This window comes from Rousettus aegyptiacus, unplaced genomic scaffold (assembly GCF_014176215.1).
Source record: "Rousettus aegyptiacus isolate mRouAeg1 unplaced genomic scaffold, mRouAeg1.p scaffold_m13_p_4, whole genome shotgun sequence".
NCBI lineage: Eukaryota > Metazoa > Chordata > Mammalia > Chiroptera > Pteropodidae > Rousettus > Rousettus aegyptiacus.
This window is the reverse complement of record NW_023416307.1, coordinates 78,621,045-78,639,903: the sequence shown is the minus strand read 5'-3', so window position 1 is coordinate 78,639,903 and position 18,859 is coordinate 78,621,045. Positions and strand designations below refer to the sequence as shown.

Sequence of the window (18,859 nt, the reverse complement as noted above, 5' to 3'; positions counted from 1 at the left end):
GGGAAAACAAAATGATACAACAAAATATAATTCTTTTAACCATGATTATAAATGATATTTACTTGCAAAAATCTTTCTACTTTTTAAAAGAAAGACATCCAAACCAGGGAAATAGTTAACTTTATTGAATAAAATTCTTTTAGTATTGCAAAACTTCACATGTGTCATTTTATTTAATCATCCAACTACTAGTCAAGAATGTATTACTATACAATTTTACAAATGAAGTTATTAAAGTTCATAAAAAATGGAATAGCTTGCTCAAATTCAGATATAAAGAATTGGTATTGAATATCAAGCTCAATCTTTTCTGCTTCCAAAAATAAAGAAATAAAATTTTAAGTCAAAACTTGGCATTTCTGATTGAGTCACACTTCTTAAGTAGCTGACTGGAAAGGTATTTTAAAATTATTGACTAGACATTTTCTAAGTATACCTGCAATTTCTGCTTATAATTGATAGCCGTATACTTCTAGGTATTTCTCAAGCTTGGTGAAATAGGTAAGCAGAGATATGTTGACATTGGGATGCATACACTACTCTTGTTGTGTTAGAGCCAAGAGAGCTGCCAGACTTATTTTACATCCATCTATTTGTTCAGCAAGTGATATAATTAATCCTCAGTACTTCATGAGAACTTCTTGCTCTTTTAGTATACTATTCACTTATTGTTAAACTCTAATTACTATAAAGGCTATTCTTTAAAATCATAAATGATTGTTTAGATCATTGTCTTAACTTGGGCTGCTTTAACAAAATAAAACTGAGTTTAAATAGCAGGGATTTTTTCCACACAGTTCTGGGGGCTGGGAAGTCCAAAGTCAGGTTACAAGCTGATTTGGTTCCCTGATGAGGGCTTTCTTCCTGGCTTGTAGACATTTGCCTTCTTGTTATGGTCTCATGTGGCGGAGAGAGTATCCTCTGGTTTCTTCTTTTTATAAGGACGCTAATCTCATACTGGGGTCTCATTTTCATCTAAAGCTAATTATCTCCTAAAGGCCCCACCTCCAAATATCATGACATTGGAGGTAGGGATTCAAAAAATATATTTTTTGGGGGGTGGGGGACACAAACATTCAACCTATAACAATCATATTCCTTTTCTGTTTCAACTCTTCAGTGATTGCCTATTGTAATAAAATTTCTGCCTATGACCCTCACTGCTATTACTACAGGTTCATATGGAGTCCTTACTCATCATTTACTGCTCCTCTCCACACAGACCTTCCCTTGGTTCTAGGATTGTATTTCTCTCTTCAGGAAATGGTATTTCATGGCACTGTTCCTTCTACCTGTGATATTTATGCTCACTCTTCTCTTGATTAATTCATCTTCAGGTCCCTGTTCAAATGTTACTTCCTAGGGATGCCCTCTCTGAATTCTAAAAATGTATAAATGAAGTCTCCTCTTATTTTTTTCTATTAGCTTCCTGCTTTCTCCATCACAGCATTTATCAAAATATGTAATCATATATTTATTTGTGTAATGATTTTTTCCCACCTGGTAAACTCTGGAGGTCGAGTGCCATCTCTTTCTTGATTACTATCATAATCTCAACAACAAGCAAAGTCTTACACATTGAAGGTACCTAATAAATAATTATTAAAGAAATATATGAATAAAAAGATAGATACTGACTTAGCAATTAAAGTTATGTGGGTTTCATAATTAAATTTAATATATTTAAAAATATATTAAAAATAAAGCAAAACTCATTACTGTATGACCTCAGGAGAGTTCCCCAATATTCTTGAAACTCAGATCCCTTATCAGTAATGTGGGTATAAAAACACCCTCTTCATCATAACTTTTGAGAATTAAATGTTTAAACTTTCTGGCTCAGTATAAGTTGGCTACTTTCTGTTTCAATTAGAGACCTAGCAGTGATTTTTACATGTGAACTCTATTTATTGGACATCCTTCCACTGAAAGTCACTGTGAAAGTCATTATTTTTATTGATTTCTTATTTTTTTCTCTCAAGTTCATGACTAAATATGGTGTCAACTTATTGATTTCATTAAGCTGGAGAATGATCATAATAGTTTTCACTCACCTCTGAAGAGGAGAACCAAGAAGATGTAAAAAGGCTTCTTTGGGTTATTGTGGTTGTTTCTGTTTTAAGCGGCTTAATATTTGCAGTTTGTCCTCTGATGAACTATTTGTAGATTTTAGTTTTTTGTGGTTTGAGGAAGAGGTACCATTTGAAGAGTGAGTGTAAAGGCATAAACAAAAGAGATTAAGGAATTATAAAAAATGCATATTAGCATAAAATTTTACTCAGAGGAATAGTTTTAAGTAACTGTTAATAGTTGCAAGAGTATGTTCGCCATTCTTCCTACTGTGTTTATTTTTAACCCTCTGGCTTGTCTTCTCCTCTGCTCTTATTAAAATATTACATCCAATAAAGGTAGCTAAGAAAATGCTTATGAAGAAAATGATTTTTTCTCATGTCCAAAGATATATCTATAATCTAATTAGAAAGGAAATAAGGTAGAGAAGTCAAAGGATATGAAATGAAACAAAGTAGTCATTCTCTATAAAAACGGTCCTCCAATTGCTGTGATTATTATTACTACATTGGTTTACAAATGCTACCTCTTTAGATTTTAATATTTTATAAATGACAAAAATAAAAATAGAGAACAACGTAGCCAGTGTTTTGGTATTAATACTGAAGAAACTACAGGTAGTATTTTCCCTGTTTAAAGTGTAGTAATCCAAAGTACATATTACTGTTATTTGATATTTATGAAATCAAGAACACTATCTTCATAAGCATAAACGTGTCATCTCTGACTCCAGAATAATATTTTCATATTTTGTTCTTTCTTTAAGCTGGTAGGTGCCTTCATGGACTATTAGCATTTTAAATATCTTTAAATTCCCTTGCAGAGTAAGTCACTATTTTGGAGCTATTGCCCTCTTCTAATTAACCTCATTCTGCTCTAGTTACTCATGCTCATAAATTTTTACACATGTAAAGACTGCATTAAGATTTTTAGAAACATCAGTGCTGGTGGCAAATGGCTGAAGGCTCTAGCTTTCATTGCCTCTTCAAGCAATGTTCTAGTCTTAAAAGAAAAAAATCTCAGGGCAGCTGATTCTGTGCATGTTACCCATATCCGAATGAGTCACTAGGAAACTTGGTATGTACAGTTTCCTTTATAAGCAAACCATATATTTCCTGTTCTGTGATGACCAAATGAAAATAGAGGTAGTGTTTTCTGATGTAGCACAGCATGTGAGCTCAACTAACAATTTATATGAAAAACTTATTTTTATGCTTAAAAATGTCAACCTTGACACCTAACTAAAAACTAATCTTTTAAATATTTCTGAGGAAGTAAAACTATGGTTCCAGCTGTTGAACCCCCTCAAAAAAAACCAAAGTTTTAGATTGTAAAAAGAAACAAAATAAATATGAATATGGTTCCATAGTGTAACGGTTAGCATGTCTGCTTTACATGCGGAAGATCCTGGGTTTGTGCCCACAGTGGAGCCACGGTCCATGGTCTACGGCCATGCCACCCTGAGCAAGCCCGATCCTGTCTGATCTCAGAAGCTAAGCAGGCTTGGGCCTGGTTAGTACTTGGATGGGAAACCACATAAGAAGACTAGGTGCTGCAGGCATAAATAATAATAATAATAATAATAATAACAATAATAATAAAAACATTTGAGCAAAAGAAAAGGATTAAAATGTGGGAGGGACAGATTCAGGTAGCAACTTAAATTGTACTCCAAAGGAACAAAGAAAGGCATGGTTTATAAAGGCAAGACCATAAGAGATGTTCTCATTTAGGTCCTCGATGTAAATGAGGCAAGGTCAGTTGGGATTGGATAGGCCCATTATGTAAATGAAGGATGTTGGTTGTCAAAATAGGTTGGTTCCTTTCAAAGTGAAGAATGAAGATGGTCTAGTCACGATGATGAGGACAATGTTCATACATGTCTGCATAGCAATCATTGATCCAGGAGATTGTGGTTTAGACTTCGGCTGAATTTAGCAAAAGGTCAGCAACTGAACAGTAGTTCCAAGAGCTGAGACGTGAGATGTGCATAGGCCCCACTTCCTTAAAGGTCTCCCAAATCCATTTTAGTGACACTCTTTGCAAGGCTTATTTCGTTTTATTTTATCCATTATCACAGAACAGATTTTCTGAGATTTCATCAAATTTAGGCGTAAATGAAAAATTTGGATTGTATGAATTTTATTCAAATGACAAGTGGAGTGAGTCAAAACATCCTGATCATTTCTCATAAATGAATGAATGAATGAATGAATGCATCGTTTTTTTTTCTTCCCTGCAAACAGTCATGGTAATTGTTATAAATGTTTTTCTCCTGAAAGAAATAAAGCCATGTGAATCCAGACAGAACTAGGACGAATAGTATGTTAAAGAGTTATTACAGCCAAGGGTCATTAGTTATAATCAAGGGCCAGCTTAGACACAGAACAAGAAGCAGAAGGTGAGTTTGATCTCTAGCCAGATCAGAAGCCATGCACCATGGAGGCCATCTGGATGGTGGAAAGTTAATTTAAATTCTGGTCATTGATTTTTATTTAATTTGGAATAAGTCCTTAAATTCTAAAAGAAGAGCAAACTTTTATATAAATAGGCTGGGAATCTCCCTCTCCTCAAATCTCTTGTTACTATTGTAAAATATTCAGTGTCTATCATTTTAGAAATGTCACTATCAAAGAAGCTAAGATGCAAAATAATATATTACAGTTCAACCCTAGCAAATCTGAAATCTGACTGTTTACTCAGATGTGTACCATATGTTAATATTTTCCTTTTTGCATTCTTTAGAAAAAAGTTTACTATCCACTTAGGAAAATACTGAATTTATTTCTGTTTAAACAGCATATGTCAAATTTGCAATGTCTGATTCTTTAAAACAACCTATTGTCTTCGAATGTTAATGTTTCCCATCACTCTTGTTATTCAACTGCTACTATTATACAGAACCATCTATGTCTGTACTGTTCAATACAGTAGTCTCTAGCCATGTGTACTTCTTTTAATTTAACTAAAATAAAATATATTAAAAACTCAGTTCTTCAGTAATGGTAGCCATATTTCAAGTCCTCAATAGCCATAGGTAGATATAGATTATTCCCTTCACCGAAGAAAGTGCCATAGGGACAGCACTATTCCAGATGAGGGGTCAGTAAATTACAACCTGTTATTCAAATCAGCCTACTGCCTGTTATTGTGAATAAATTTAACTGGAGCACAGTCATGCCCATTTGTTTAAGTGTTATGCATGATTGCTTCACTCCACAAGGCAGTGTTGAGTAGTAGTATGACAGATAAGAGTATCTCACACAAAGCCTAAAATATTTGCTGTCTGGTCCCCTGCAAAAAAGATGTCTGCTGAACACTTAGCTGGACCATTGTAAAGTACATTTTTAAGACCTGTAAAAATGAGTAGCCCTTGACTTTTGTTTTCTAGTCTTTTAATTTTTATGTAATTTATGTTTTCAGTAATTATGTTTCAAAGTCCCCTACCTTCCCCTATCTTGGTACTCTTCTGACAGAGTGTTAGCCTTAAGTTCGTTTTTCAGATCCAGGTAGGAAAATGATTGTAAGGAATGGCTACTCCTATCGTTTATGTCAAATTGAAGTCATAAATTCTACAGGGAATACTGGGTATTACAGTAGCTAAGCTTACCATTACAGCCACAAAATGTATCATAAATCAGTTTGGAGTTGGGAATATTTACAAGCCTCTTTCTTCGTGTCTATTTTATAATATGTAACAAATGCCGTACACGATGTTCCTCAGTAATTTGAAGTTCATTTTGTATTTACAGACTCGATTGCACTTTATATGCAAATGACTCATTATAGTTTAGAAAAGCAGTATGTTAATTTGATTAATTTCTTACCATATTTAAATCTTATGAAATGTCACCTGCCATTCAATCTACACACCAGTTATAACAAAACAACAAACATTACAAAGAGCTGAAGCATTAAATTTCTCCTAATCAGAAAACAGATATGACAGGATTCACTTTATTCACATATAAATACTGGATATGTTAGAGTTTGGAACTCTCTGCTACCAACCCCTCCATGGGCCCTGAATAGCATATTCTGTAATAAAATTGTCCATCTAAAATAGATACCTGGGAATATCGATTCCATATTCTACAAGATTTCAGTAGTTCATGAATTAAGCGATTTCTGTTTACAAATCTGAGGAACGATAAAAATAAAACATTTCTTTGCAAGTATCTTGTGTGGCGGTTCCTTGTTTCTAACACGATGCCATCTCCTCTGAAGAAGTTTGTTTCCTCTTGTTATTACCTCTGGTCATGGGGATGATAAGGATAATTATGTTGCCTACCCCTGTGATACTCTGTGCTGTGTGTCTCCCTGGTAGGATGCCACATTTCCTCCTTTCAAAGCAGTTTCCGTTCCTTCTGTCCACTGACTCTCAGCATCAGGGAAAGGGGGAATGTACAGCATGAAATTGCAGTTGAGAATTTATTCCTGGAAGCCACAGAAGGGAAATTAGCATAGCTAGGTGAAAAAAAGCAACCCCAGAGCAGAGTAACCTATAGGGTCAGTTGGCTATCATATACTAATGCTTTGCGTAGAAGAAATGATATTTTAAAACTGTGGGCTTGTGTCCTCATGTGGTCCTTGTGGAATAACTGGATGTTATTACAGAGAGTGGAACTGTCCTAGAAATGCCATTAGAAATTACAGCACAGAAGACTATAATGATGAAGGAGCCACAGACCAGTCAGAATTTCTAGTGTATTTAGAAAGCAAAATGCAGAAAGAAAACGAAGACTATTTGTGTTTTAAATATTAACTGATAAAAAGAAAATATTAATTTGGAAAAAAGTGAGAAAAGTTGGAGAGTATTATTTAAATGAAGAATATTCAGATGTGAGAAAAGATGGCACATACATTGTATTCACTAGGAAAGAGGAATTCAAAAAGAACACTAAAAGGCCAATAAAAAAAGTATAATAAATCATGGTAATTGGCTTGATTTATTCATTAGCAGCTACATAGTCTTTGTGTTTTAATTGATATTTATGTTCAAGATTGGCTTTTGGGGGGTAATTTTAATTGCTTTTTTTTTTTTTTTTTTTAGTTTGAGAGTGATATTCCTTTTTGTTTTGGGCAACATTTTTTTGTTACCGATTACAATAAATTTTATATCTGATACATCTGAGGTTGTTTGGAATTATATTTTTCCCCCACTGAATTGCTTAAAAAGGACCTTTGTACTCGTTTTTTACTGAGGAATTTTGCAGTGACCTTGAGTAAACTAGGAGTACATAGGAAGATATCTGATAATTCAGAGATATGTTATTTGAACACAAAAGTAGGAAAAAGATTTAGTAAATATGAGAGACACGTATAGCCAGATTAGTAGAATATTATTTATAACTTTAGAATGTGGTGTATATTTTAATTGATGTTTGTAAATAGGTTTACTCCCTGTGGTTTTGTAATATAACATTTACCAAACTTCTTTCTTGATGGAATTTACATATGGCACATCAGGATGATTAAAAGCCAGCAGTCTTTTCACAGCACGTAAAAAATAGGATTTGATTTATCTTCATACCTCGTCTATCACTTGCTGTGACTGTACTTTTGAAAATTTAATATTCTAATTTCTCATAAGGAGTTTGTTATGTAAAATATTATGTAAATAACTTTTAACATTTCTAAGTACTGTTTTTTGAATTTTTATTCAGTAAAATAATTGATGAAAGAAAAGGTATGCTTCATTCACACAATCCATAATGTTATATCAAGGGATAATGTGTTTTAAATTAAACAGAATTGTGCATAGTCTAATATACTAGAATATTAAAATCATTACTACCATGACTTTTTAACACGTATTTAAAAGATTCAAAAGTATTCAGTGTATGCAGAATATGTATGCAGTGTATGTAACTTGGTATATACTAGCATTGCTAGAACATTGCTAAAAATTAGAAGATTAACAGAATTGAAATTGCTATTCTAGCAGCAAATGGAACTTTTCATTCTATGTTAAACTGATGTGATCTATAGAGTAGAATGTATCTTAAAATGTTATATGGTTATAAAGGCAGATTGGTGATAATAGAAGTGTGTGCATGTGTGTGTGAAAACTACAATGCTAATAGAAAAATAAACATTTTCCCCACAAGTGGAATCCTCACACTGATTGGTAAATGTAAGTCATTCATATATGATTGATTACATCAGGATTATAACGAGTTAAATTGAGTGATGCTCTAATTTAGGTAAAATAGACCACAGACTTGCTTGAATGATATTATCCTCTGATTCCATATAAAATATTACTACCTACTATGAAATAAGAACTCATTATGTGTGAGAAATTTAACAACGCCATCTTACTTCAGTCTTACTAGAACCTTGAATTGTAAGTGACATTTACGTTCTGTAGTTGGCATAAATTTAGACTGAGTGTTTGATTAACCTGACAGTGTCACAGAGAGCAAGTAGCGGCATCAAGATTTGAACTCAGATATCTATAGCTAAAGCTTGGTCTACATCGTTTTATTTAAAAATCAAATCAAATCATTCTTCCCTTTATTAATGAAAAACGAGACATATAAGATTTGTTTGAATACTGCAAGTTTTTATTTTTCTTTCTGTAGACTCACCTTGCTTGTGGGGTTATGAGGTGAGTATTTAACATACTGGAGATAATATGTGGAAAACTGTTGCTTCAAATGCTGTGAGACATGCTTCTAACCCATATAGTTCTTTAATAGTACAACATTTCATTTTCAGTTTTTAAACCATTTTCATGCTCATGGTTCCTTTTCAATCCCCATAGCTTGCCAGCTCTCTGAAGTGAGAGTCTCATTAGGTCCATGATACAGGTGGAGATGCTGAGGCTCCTCATACCAGGGTACATAGTTTTGAAGCGACTGTGCGGAGACTCAAATTCAGGTCTGGAAAGTAGCTGTGGCCTTTCCACTTCAAAGAACCTGCTTTGTTCATGGTTATTTTAATACTTAAAGAAAAAAAAAAGTCAAAAGTTTGAAGTACGGGGAAAAATTTCAAAGTTTGGAGGGCTTGGAGGTCAGGGTCAGATGATAAGCACTCTGTCGTATAACATTTTTATCAAGAATATTCTTATCAGTAAATATTTGACATAAGTTTTAGTCTGCCTATATAAAAGCATAGTGTTAAAATCACTTCACATTCACTGCTTCTGTAGAAGATTTGATTCTGTTGGACGCACTTGGGTTTCTGTCATGTCAGTCCAATGTGAGAAGTGACAGGGGTGATTGTTAGGATACAGAAACAAGTGCCTAATTAGCTACACTGAACTTTAAGGACTATAATGCCATGAGTTGAATACATTATATCGCAGAGCTATATATATAACATTGTGTGGGAGAGGCAGAAAAATTAGAAATATATGTTTTTTAAGACTGAATATATTTGTGAGTAGGAAAAGCTTCTTAATAAAACATTCAGATTATGAGTTGCTTTACCTTCTTTTATATAGGGAAATCTGGATTTAATATCTATGATGGATTCACAGGCATAACCTTCTTTGGTTTAAATGCACTTTAAAAGCTTTCATTATGACAACTGTTTAGATCAAAATTATAAAGATTACAGTTAAAAAATATAAGTTTTATGAAATTCTTCCAATTCTTTCATACCTTTGATAAGGATGATTACAAATAAGAATGTCATAGATCAGTTTGACTAAGATGGCTTATATTAACACATATTTCAACATATCTTACAAGCTCACAGTGTCCTAACTTTATCAATAAAACATAATATTTTAAGATTACAGTAAATTTTAAAAGACTTTTTATTTTCAATTATTGCTATGAAATGTTTCCAGAACATGTGAAGCCCTTAATGTTTTCACTTTTCTCAATTCTCCTTTCTACTTCCTCACTGCTCATGATGCCCAGAAATTTCTTTAGAGCCCCATCCCTTGCTTTGCTGATGTTACATGATCCAGCTCTATCATTCTTTATTTCATTTTATTTTAACATATTTGTCTTTAGTTCTATTTGGTTAGAGTTTTACCAGGTAATTTAATCAAATCTTTATAAATAGTTTCTGTCAATGACTGAAACTTTTATCATAGCATTCTGCCATTTATCATCTTTTTTCAAGTTGAAATGACAAGTGAAAATGAAATGAATTAGATAAAAGAAGGGAATCAATTAAAATGAGCAATTTTTTTTCGCTTAAGCAACTGGATAGATGTGAGTACCATTTTCTAAAGTAGGGAAAAATATACAGGGGAAATTTTAATAAATAGACATTGGTGACATTGGATAAAATCAAGAGCTCAATTTGAGTACTATTAAGTTTAAATTGCCTCTGTGACTTCAAAGTAGAAATGTTACTTTTAAAGTTCAAAATATGTCTAGAGTTAGAAAAAATTTAACTAGAGGTAATAATGTGTGATTCATGCAACAGATATGATTTTCTCAGGACAGAATAAAAGAGAGAGGGCCTGGGAGAAAGCCCTCACTCAGGATCTGTATTGCGATAAATCTATCCTCCTGTTAAGTGTGATTGTAATGGAATTTTAACTTTCAAATTGCATGTTAGCATGAAAGCCAAATGAAATCTCTTAGGATTATATTCATTTTCATCAAAATCTATAGGTTAAAGGTGACTATTACCATACTAGGTTATCATCTGTAGTAAACAAGATGCCTTCAAATCTCTTTTAATCTCTAAAAACTAACACATCAGAGCCTCTTATTACCAGTCTACCTGCAAAATATTTTGACTGTTTTAGATTCTGGGCTCTTTTGTAGGCCTTTGTTGAACACAGAAGTCAATAGAGAATCCTATAATATTTTATTGTCATTTTTAAGGACAAAGAGATTCTTTTCATATTAGCCTGAAGACTGAAGACTAATTGAAACATATTGACTGTAAAATAGAGTAGAGGTGGCAAATATACCCATCCATGCAGCCACCTTCAACTTTCATGCCAGTGGCAATGTGATCAACATTTACAGCATAATATTTTTGACTCTAGCTTCATAGTACTATTCTGTACTTTCTACATCACACAGGGATTATTCCAAACTCTTATATTTGGTGTAAATATGAGTCCCATTTATCTTCTTTCACTATGATTTTACTGTGCAATTGTCAAACATTTGTCAAGTAACTATTTGATAGAAATTATATGTATAATGATTACTGTATTAGTTTACTAGTGATTCAGCAATATAAACTATGGGAAATGATTTTCTCACAGTTTCAAAGGCTGAAAGTCCAAAATCAAGGTGTCACTACGTTTGGGTCCTCCTTTTAGATGGCTCTTATCCCTGTCTCTTCACATGGCCTTTCCTCTGTGCATACACAACTTGTGTCTCTTCCTCTTCTTATAAAGACACCAGTCCTATTGGAGTAGAGTCTACTCTTTTAATCTCATTTAATCTTAATTGCCTCTTTCAAGTCCTGTCTCCACATCAGGGGTAAATGCTTCGATATATAAATTTAGGGTGATATGATTCAGTCCATAACAGATACGAAATATAATCAACTAATTATTAAAATGTAATTTTGCCCTCAAATACTATCCAGACAATTTGACACAAAAATATGTATTTATATCTTCATCATATAATTTATATGAATGTGTCTATCTATCTATCTATCTATCTATCTATCTATCTATCTATGTATATAGATATAGGTATTATTATGTGTATATATATTTGCATCTATATATAATGATAATGACAACAACAACAATGATCATTGTTTAGCCAATTCATTTATATAATATATACAAAATGTTCAGGTCAAAGGCTAGCACACAATCCGAATCCCCTAAATATACCTTACTAGTATCTGTGGATTTAAGTGGAAATAAAAAGTGGGCAGACAAATAGAAGGACAACAAAGCATGTACACTATTAATATTTTCTTAATAATTTAGAAAATCAACCTCTCTAAATATTCTCCCATGAAAGTGCAGTAGTGGCTCTCACTCAATTGCTCTCCACTAAGACATAATCTATCATCTCCCAGAGTGATTGATTGCCTACCTCTTTCCAAGAGTTGATTGCTTTGTGGCAACCCATACATTTTACTACTCTTAAAAAAACTTAATACACCCTGTGACATTTCTCACAGATTTTAAAACTGTCTCACCCACTGAACCACAAAAAGTTCACTTTGCCCCAGAATGTGCACACAGTAGGAGATCAGTAAAGGCCAGGTCTCTCAGTTCAAAAGCTGCACCAGGAAAGAGAGACATCCTACTGACAGAATTGTCTAATCCCCACTGTGAGAACTTGGCCTCATTCCCATTAAGGAGTTTACCTTAACATCAGTGCAATATATTTTTTAAAGAACCCAAAACGTTATTAATTATATTCTAGCTACTGTTACAGCTTCTTTAGAGTGAGATCAGACTCTTTAGAGCATTGTTTCATTAGCCTTTCACATTTTTCATCTCATACGATAACTTTATGTTATATTTATCAGGATTTTATTGCATCCTCAAAACTCATGTAAACACACTACTGTTCAAACAAGTCAGATGAATGGCCTCGTGACAGAATAAAAATTTCATTCCAAATGGTATTTTAAGCAGCCTGTGCCCTAGCTCCCCTGTTAAAGTTTGCATTTAAATATGTTGCCATAGCTATTAGAATTGGCTGTGCATCCTCCAGGTAATGAAAAAAGAGAGAAAAAACAATTTCTTCATTGTTAATATGACTATAATTTCTAATAAGAAGTGGATTTGGAAGCATTGCAACTATTAACTAATTATTATTAAAAAGAAGTTTAACATCAAGTGTATGAAACCTAACATCAACAGTGATAGATATTCTACATTTAAGTGAACATTACTTTATTATTTCACCAAATAATTCAAATTAACTACTTAAGATTATCCTGCACAGCTATCTCATGTTGGAAGTCAATGGGGAAGAGTTTTCTAAATCATATGGTCTGTAGCAGTCAAACTGTACCACAAATATTTTACAATAAAAATGTTCTTATTTTATGTTGGAAAAATTGGAGAACTCAATAATTTGTACAAGTTTTTTTCTGCATAGATTGTTAACTTTCTCAAGAAATTCATTCTTCTGAATGCCAGCAGACATCCTGGTTCTCTACCTGGACAAAAAATAAAAATTAAAAATAGATACCAATAGATACCAAAATGTATATTACGGGTTATATTGCTTCCTAAGTATACATTTAAAGTTATAAAACTCCTCTGGCCAAAAGCCTAGAGTATCAAAATATTATGTTTCCACTAAAAATTTGTTGTATCCCAGTGTCCTGGTAGCATTTTTCTGCTCTAAACTAATCTTTCTCTTCCTTCATTTAGTTATATTTAAATTTTCTTTTTCGAATTAGAAATAGATTTTAACATTGTTGGTTATAAGTAAAAAAATAAAATTATAGCGATTTATAAAAAATGTTGAATAACACACAGGCAAGTAACCACATACTTGACTCGGTGTATTCTAGTTAAATATCAGCGAGAGACAAAGTCAAAGTGGGATTGACGTGAGAATGCAAACTTCAAGAAGATCTCAAAAGAGACTCATAGAGCTGGCTTAAATATAATTATGAAGGCAGACAAAAAAGCAAAACAAAACATTGCTGGTTAAGAGAATTGTGTGAGTAAAAATACAGGACCCCAAGCAAAAATTTAAAGAGAGATGTAAGAGAATGGGCCAGTCAATGTGATAACTTTACTACCAGAGTGTAATTCCTAGATTGGACATAATAGACAATGGACCATTTATATAATTTTTTTATATCTCAAAGCTAAAATTCATATCTCAAATTTGTTAATGATATATGTGTCAAAAATAAAAATAAATGGAGACAAAGGAAAGAAGGAAAGAAAGAAAGGAAGAGTCTGGGGTTCATTCAACCCCAGATTACCTAGATGCCTTTCAGTTTGTCAGGTCTTTTTGTCACATCTGGGTTGGATACATTAATATCGGGAGAACAGCCTTTGTCAGACCCATCATCTCTGCTACATTTCAAACACAGGCTAGAATTGTGGCTTCGGATCAGGACTATGAGATACAGTGCTTTCCAAGATGTGGTTTCTTTCCCCTCCGCACTCCTAAAAGTAAAAAAAAAAAAAATTCACTTTTTATTAGCTAGGTTGGATGGGCAAGAACCAGAACCTCTGCTTTATACTCACTCAATTTACCAGACATCTAAACATTAGGATGAGGATGTACAGATAAAATGCCTACTAATTTCAGTTCAGTCTCTTTTCCATTCAGTTTCTCAATACAAGAACAAATGATCACATAAAATTTTATACTTTTTTAGAAAAGTCTTTGTTTCCTTTGAATTAAATAGCACATACCATAGTCAGTACTAATATGATTATCTAAAATATACCTGACTGTGTTTGCTCATAATACAGGAACAGCTCTTAAGAATGTCCTAAATTATACTGCTCCATTGCCTTTATGCTCAGGTCACTGGGATATAGATATTTACATACCTAAGAAGGTGATCTGATACGGATGTTCTTCAAAATTCTAGCATCGTGCTGAGCAAATATTGGGTAGGCCTGTTGTTTGTCAATCTTGACATCTCTTTCATTTTTTAAGGCAATTAATCACCTGCAGAGATACTAACGTTTGCCTTGAATTTTTACATTCTGAGTTGCTTCTTTGTTAGCATCTTCCAGATTTTATTTAAATGGGAATTCAAATAAACAATTAAAATCATGCCACCTCCATCTCTTTCCCCTTGACAACAGATGCAGGAGGCATTTCTTTTTCATTCTCCCCATCTCATTCTTCTGTCGTAAAAGCTGACCAGAAGTAAAATATCCTAAAGATATATAATACAGCATTTGTTAACACTCAAGCATATTTAAAAAAATTAAAGAATACCACCATGATTCAATTATACACAGAGAAAATTAACTGGAATAAAAGACCGAAAAAGGATGTAAGTGGTGGTAAACTGAATTGCAGATTACCAGCTGCAGTTTACTCGCAGACATGTAGAACCTGCCTCTTGAGTTTCCTCCCCTGCTAATGTTTGACTTCTTTGCTAGCGAAGCATAGTTCACCTAATCAAATGCAAAGAAGTGAGTCAAAGGAGGCCAAAGAAGGTAAATGAAATATTGCATAACTCAAGGTGTAGCAAAAGGGGGGGGGGATGAGACTTAAAAGCTAGGACTGTGCATATTTTGAAGAAAGAAATATGTCAAATATCATCTTTTTTACCACATGTATTATACTTGACATTGTTTGTATAAAGATTTAAAATTTTTTAAGCTTATTGTGGTTAAAACAAAAATGAAGGAGTTTTAGTTTTTTTAATAAGTCTGGAAGTAGAAATTCAATCATCTAAATGAAATATATTTGTTGAATATATATTTGATGAATATAGACACACATCAAAATTATTCAGGTAAAATGAATTGTCTTTATTATTTAATGTAAAATGTTCACTTGAAAACTGCTTTTTTTTTCAAGCTAGTGATAGCAGATCACTAGTAATATAACTAGTAATCACTGGTAATATAACATCCAGCAAGTGGATAGTTCTTTGCAAATATTTGTTCAGTGCTAAGCACTCAGAAATTTGGGCATAGTGATTTCATAAAATTCAAGCTGCTATTTATGATTGTTTGAATTATACAGTGCGATGGATGACAGCAATTAACTGAGAAAATATGAAGTGAATTATCCAAATAATTAAATCAGAGCCTAAGCTGTAATTACATATTGAAAAACCACTTGCAACATTTAATAATTCAGCAAGACTTGCATTATTTTTTTTTGTCATAGGAAGCTGTCTGATATTGTGGAAAGAAGGCTGACCTAGCAATCAGAAACCTTTGGTTCTTCTGTCAATTACCAAAATAACCTACTTGGTGTCAGATTTTATCACAGCTTCTTTGGCTTTAAAATAGGAAGATAATTAATTGCCTAGGCTCTTTCCAGATCATAAACTGTTATGAGGCTTTGTAACACCTATAAAAACCACAAAGTTGAAGCTCCACTTTGCCAAATACTTTATGTATTATTTGGACTTAAGTAAGGGATCATTGGTGCCCATTATGACTAAGACAATCAGTCTCTGGATAAACATTGAAAACTCCAGCAAAGATCTTAGTATGGAAACCACAAGTCATCTCCAGAGTCATAGAGTTGGCTTTTAAAATAAGTTGGTCAATACAGATAAGGCAGCAGCTGTCCAATACCATTCGATGGCATTGCCAAGGGCCAGTGAACCTTATGTGAACAATTTCCACACAATATAAACATAACAGACAATGTATCATGCTTTGTTTATGAACCTGACTTTAGTTATCAGTCCTGAGTTATAATCCAGGTTCTGCCACTTGTGTTGACTAGGGAAAGTAATTTTGTTTCAAGAGTTACTTTACCTATAAAATAGTTCCTACTTCATAGCATTCTAGAAAGACTAAAGAAATAATGCAGTTTATAATGGCCTAGCCATACTCCTTGATAGACAATATGTGCTCAATAATTGAATTCATTATTATTATTATTATTATTACTATTATTATTATTATAGAAAATATTGGATGTGAAGGCAAAGAGAGATAAGAGGCAAAGAATAGGTGACATGGATAAATTAATTCACATCCTCTCCCATATTCCCTAAATGATTGCTCTGCTAGGGAAACTGAATCCCTGGAGTTTCTATACTTTTTTCCCCAGAGAATTGGCTCATTTCTATTTGTTTGTGTTTTGTGTTTTCACAGATGTCCAAGAGTAAACTCTTAGAGTCTGGTAGGTGTGTGCTTACTCGAGCTTTTATGCATTCTTTTTAAGTTACACCAAACAGCTTATCTTTGTTCCACAGAACAGTATACGGTACACAAGAATGATGACTATTATGGAGAAAGCCTCCAGTTCTGCTTGGGAAGATTAAGACACTGCTGAAAAATGAACTCTTTGTCTAACTGCAGACCAGAGAGAACATAGGCCCCCGAATCACCTTCTTCCCACCGCCTTTGCTTGCTCTGTGGCCTGCCCGAAGGGCACTGCCACTCATTTTCCATCAAACACCTCTCCAGCTCTCAGGAGTGGTGCTGCAGTGTGACTGATAATTCTCTACTATTGAGAAGAGCAGGGGATTGTTTGTGTCAGTCTTGTGGGAAAACCTACCAAGAGAGGACCCTATTATTATTTACCTACAGCCAATATATGGAGAGTACAAGTTGGAAATCAATGTAAAACCCTTTCTATAGTTTTTTTTTTCTTTTTTCTTTTAGATCCTAAAGAATTAGTGAATGTTTCTAAGATTTTGGAGGGCACTAAACAAATAAATCGCCAATTATGTCTGCTCCCTTGGAACACTTTAGACGGTGTATTGTGTGGGACTATGAGCCTCAGACCTTGTGGCACTATAAAAAGTGTATGGCCTGGTTAAATCACAGGTGATTTGGATTTCAAGTTGCTGACAGTCTGCTTGGAACTCCCATTTAATCCACACATTTATTCAAAGGCTCCACTGATTTCACCATTTTTCATTGGGCGTGAGCAATATCATGTTATGACCTCAAAGAGAACATGTCATTGTCTAAGATATTTAGTTAATACAAAACTGTTGTAGCCTGTGGCTTTGCCTAAGGGTAAATATATGCCACCCTGGTCAACATGAAGGGGAAATTTGTAGCAGTGAGAACTAGACAGCCTAATTAATTATTTAGAGGTTTCAAGGGGGAAAAAGAAATCTAGAGTCCCAGAGTTCCTATTTTCAATGCATTAAACAATCAGAATAATAATAAGAAAAAAACAAAGATAGACTGTCCTGACTGTCTGAAATGTGTAGGTTATAATTTGAGTGCCAAAATTAGAAATAACCTAGGATCTTAAAGACAATTTTAAGGCTGAAGTTTACAGGAAGGTAAATGCTTATAAAATAGCAATAGTATTTTTTCTCCCTTTGTCTTTATTTTTGTATCTTGAAATGTCTGCAGAGCTTAACTTCCTGGCTTCCTAAATTGCCTTCATGTATTAGAAGTCTTTGGCTGAGTATATAATTAAAGAGTCCAAATGTGAACACCAGGGAGAAAGGTGTCTAATAAAGTAAGTGGCAAATGTGAATTTATTAAAAGTAGGTCACGTTATACATTGTAATAGCCTTCTTTGGCATAGCTCCTTACTTAAGAGATAAAAATAATGAAAGGATACTGCATACTTAGGTTTCAGAAAGGCATGTTATAGTATTATATAAGAGATGCCTATAAATTAATTGCATAAATACCCAAAAGAAAACCTGGTCATATAAAGTAGAGTAAGCATAATCAATAAATGCAAGCCCTCTAAGTGGAGAGCTGCAGGAGAATCTCAAGGGGTCAGTATTAGCACATGTTAAGTATTTTGTTAATGACGTGCTCACATCTGTGGAATACATTTTCTGATACCAGAATCAAATTAGCCAGGAAACACACAGAAGGGCAAAGCAACCTGCAGAGTTAACAGTAGCGAGATGAAAATCATAATGAATATAGACTAATATTAAGATAGAGAATACACAAAAGGCAAACGTTACAGGAAAACCTGATCAGCAAAACACTGAATTGTAGATACATGCATGATACACAAGTTAAGTTTGAACCATTCTTATATTTAAAAATGATTGCATGATAAGAGAAATAACAGCTATAGACATAGACACAAATTCACATAACAGTTTTTTTATGTACTTTATAGAAAGCAAGTGATCAGTAGATGAACATTAAAAAATAAGAACAGATAGATACTTTGTGAATAAAACACAAATGGCTAATAAACATTTTTAATGTTTATACTCTAGTTATTGAAAAAACTTAACACATCTTTTTTACTACCAAATGAGCAAATTAAAA

General features: G+C 33.3%; 1 protein-coding gene and 1 pseudogene across 3 annotated transcripts in view; both read left to right on the top strand.

The window, feature by feature from the left end:
• Positions 1-18,859, top strand: part of CADM2 (cell adhesion molecule 2) — a 986,159-nt gene that overhangs the window by 518,791 nt on the left and 448,509 nt on the right. The gene's annotated exons all lie outside the window — the stretch shown is intronic.
• Positions 3,513-3,631, top strand: LOC118602683 (annotated as a pseudogene).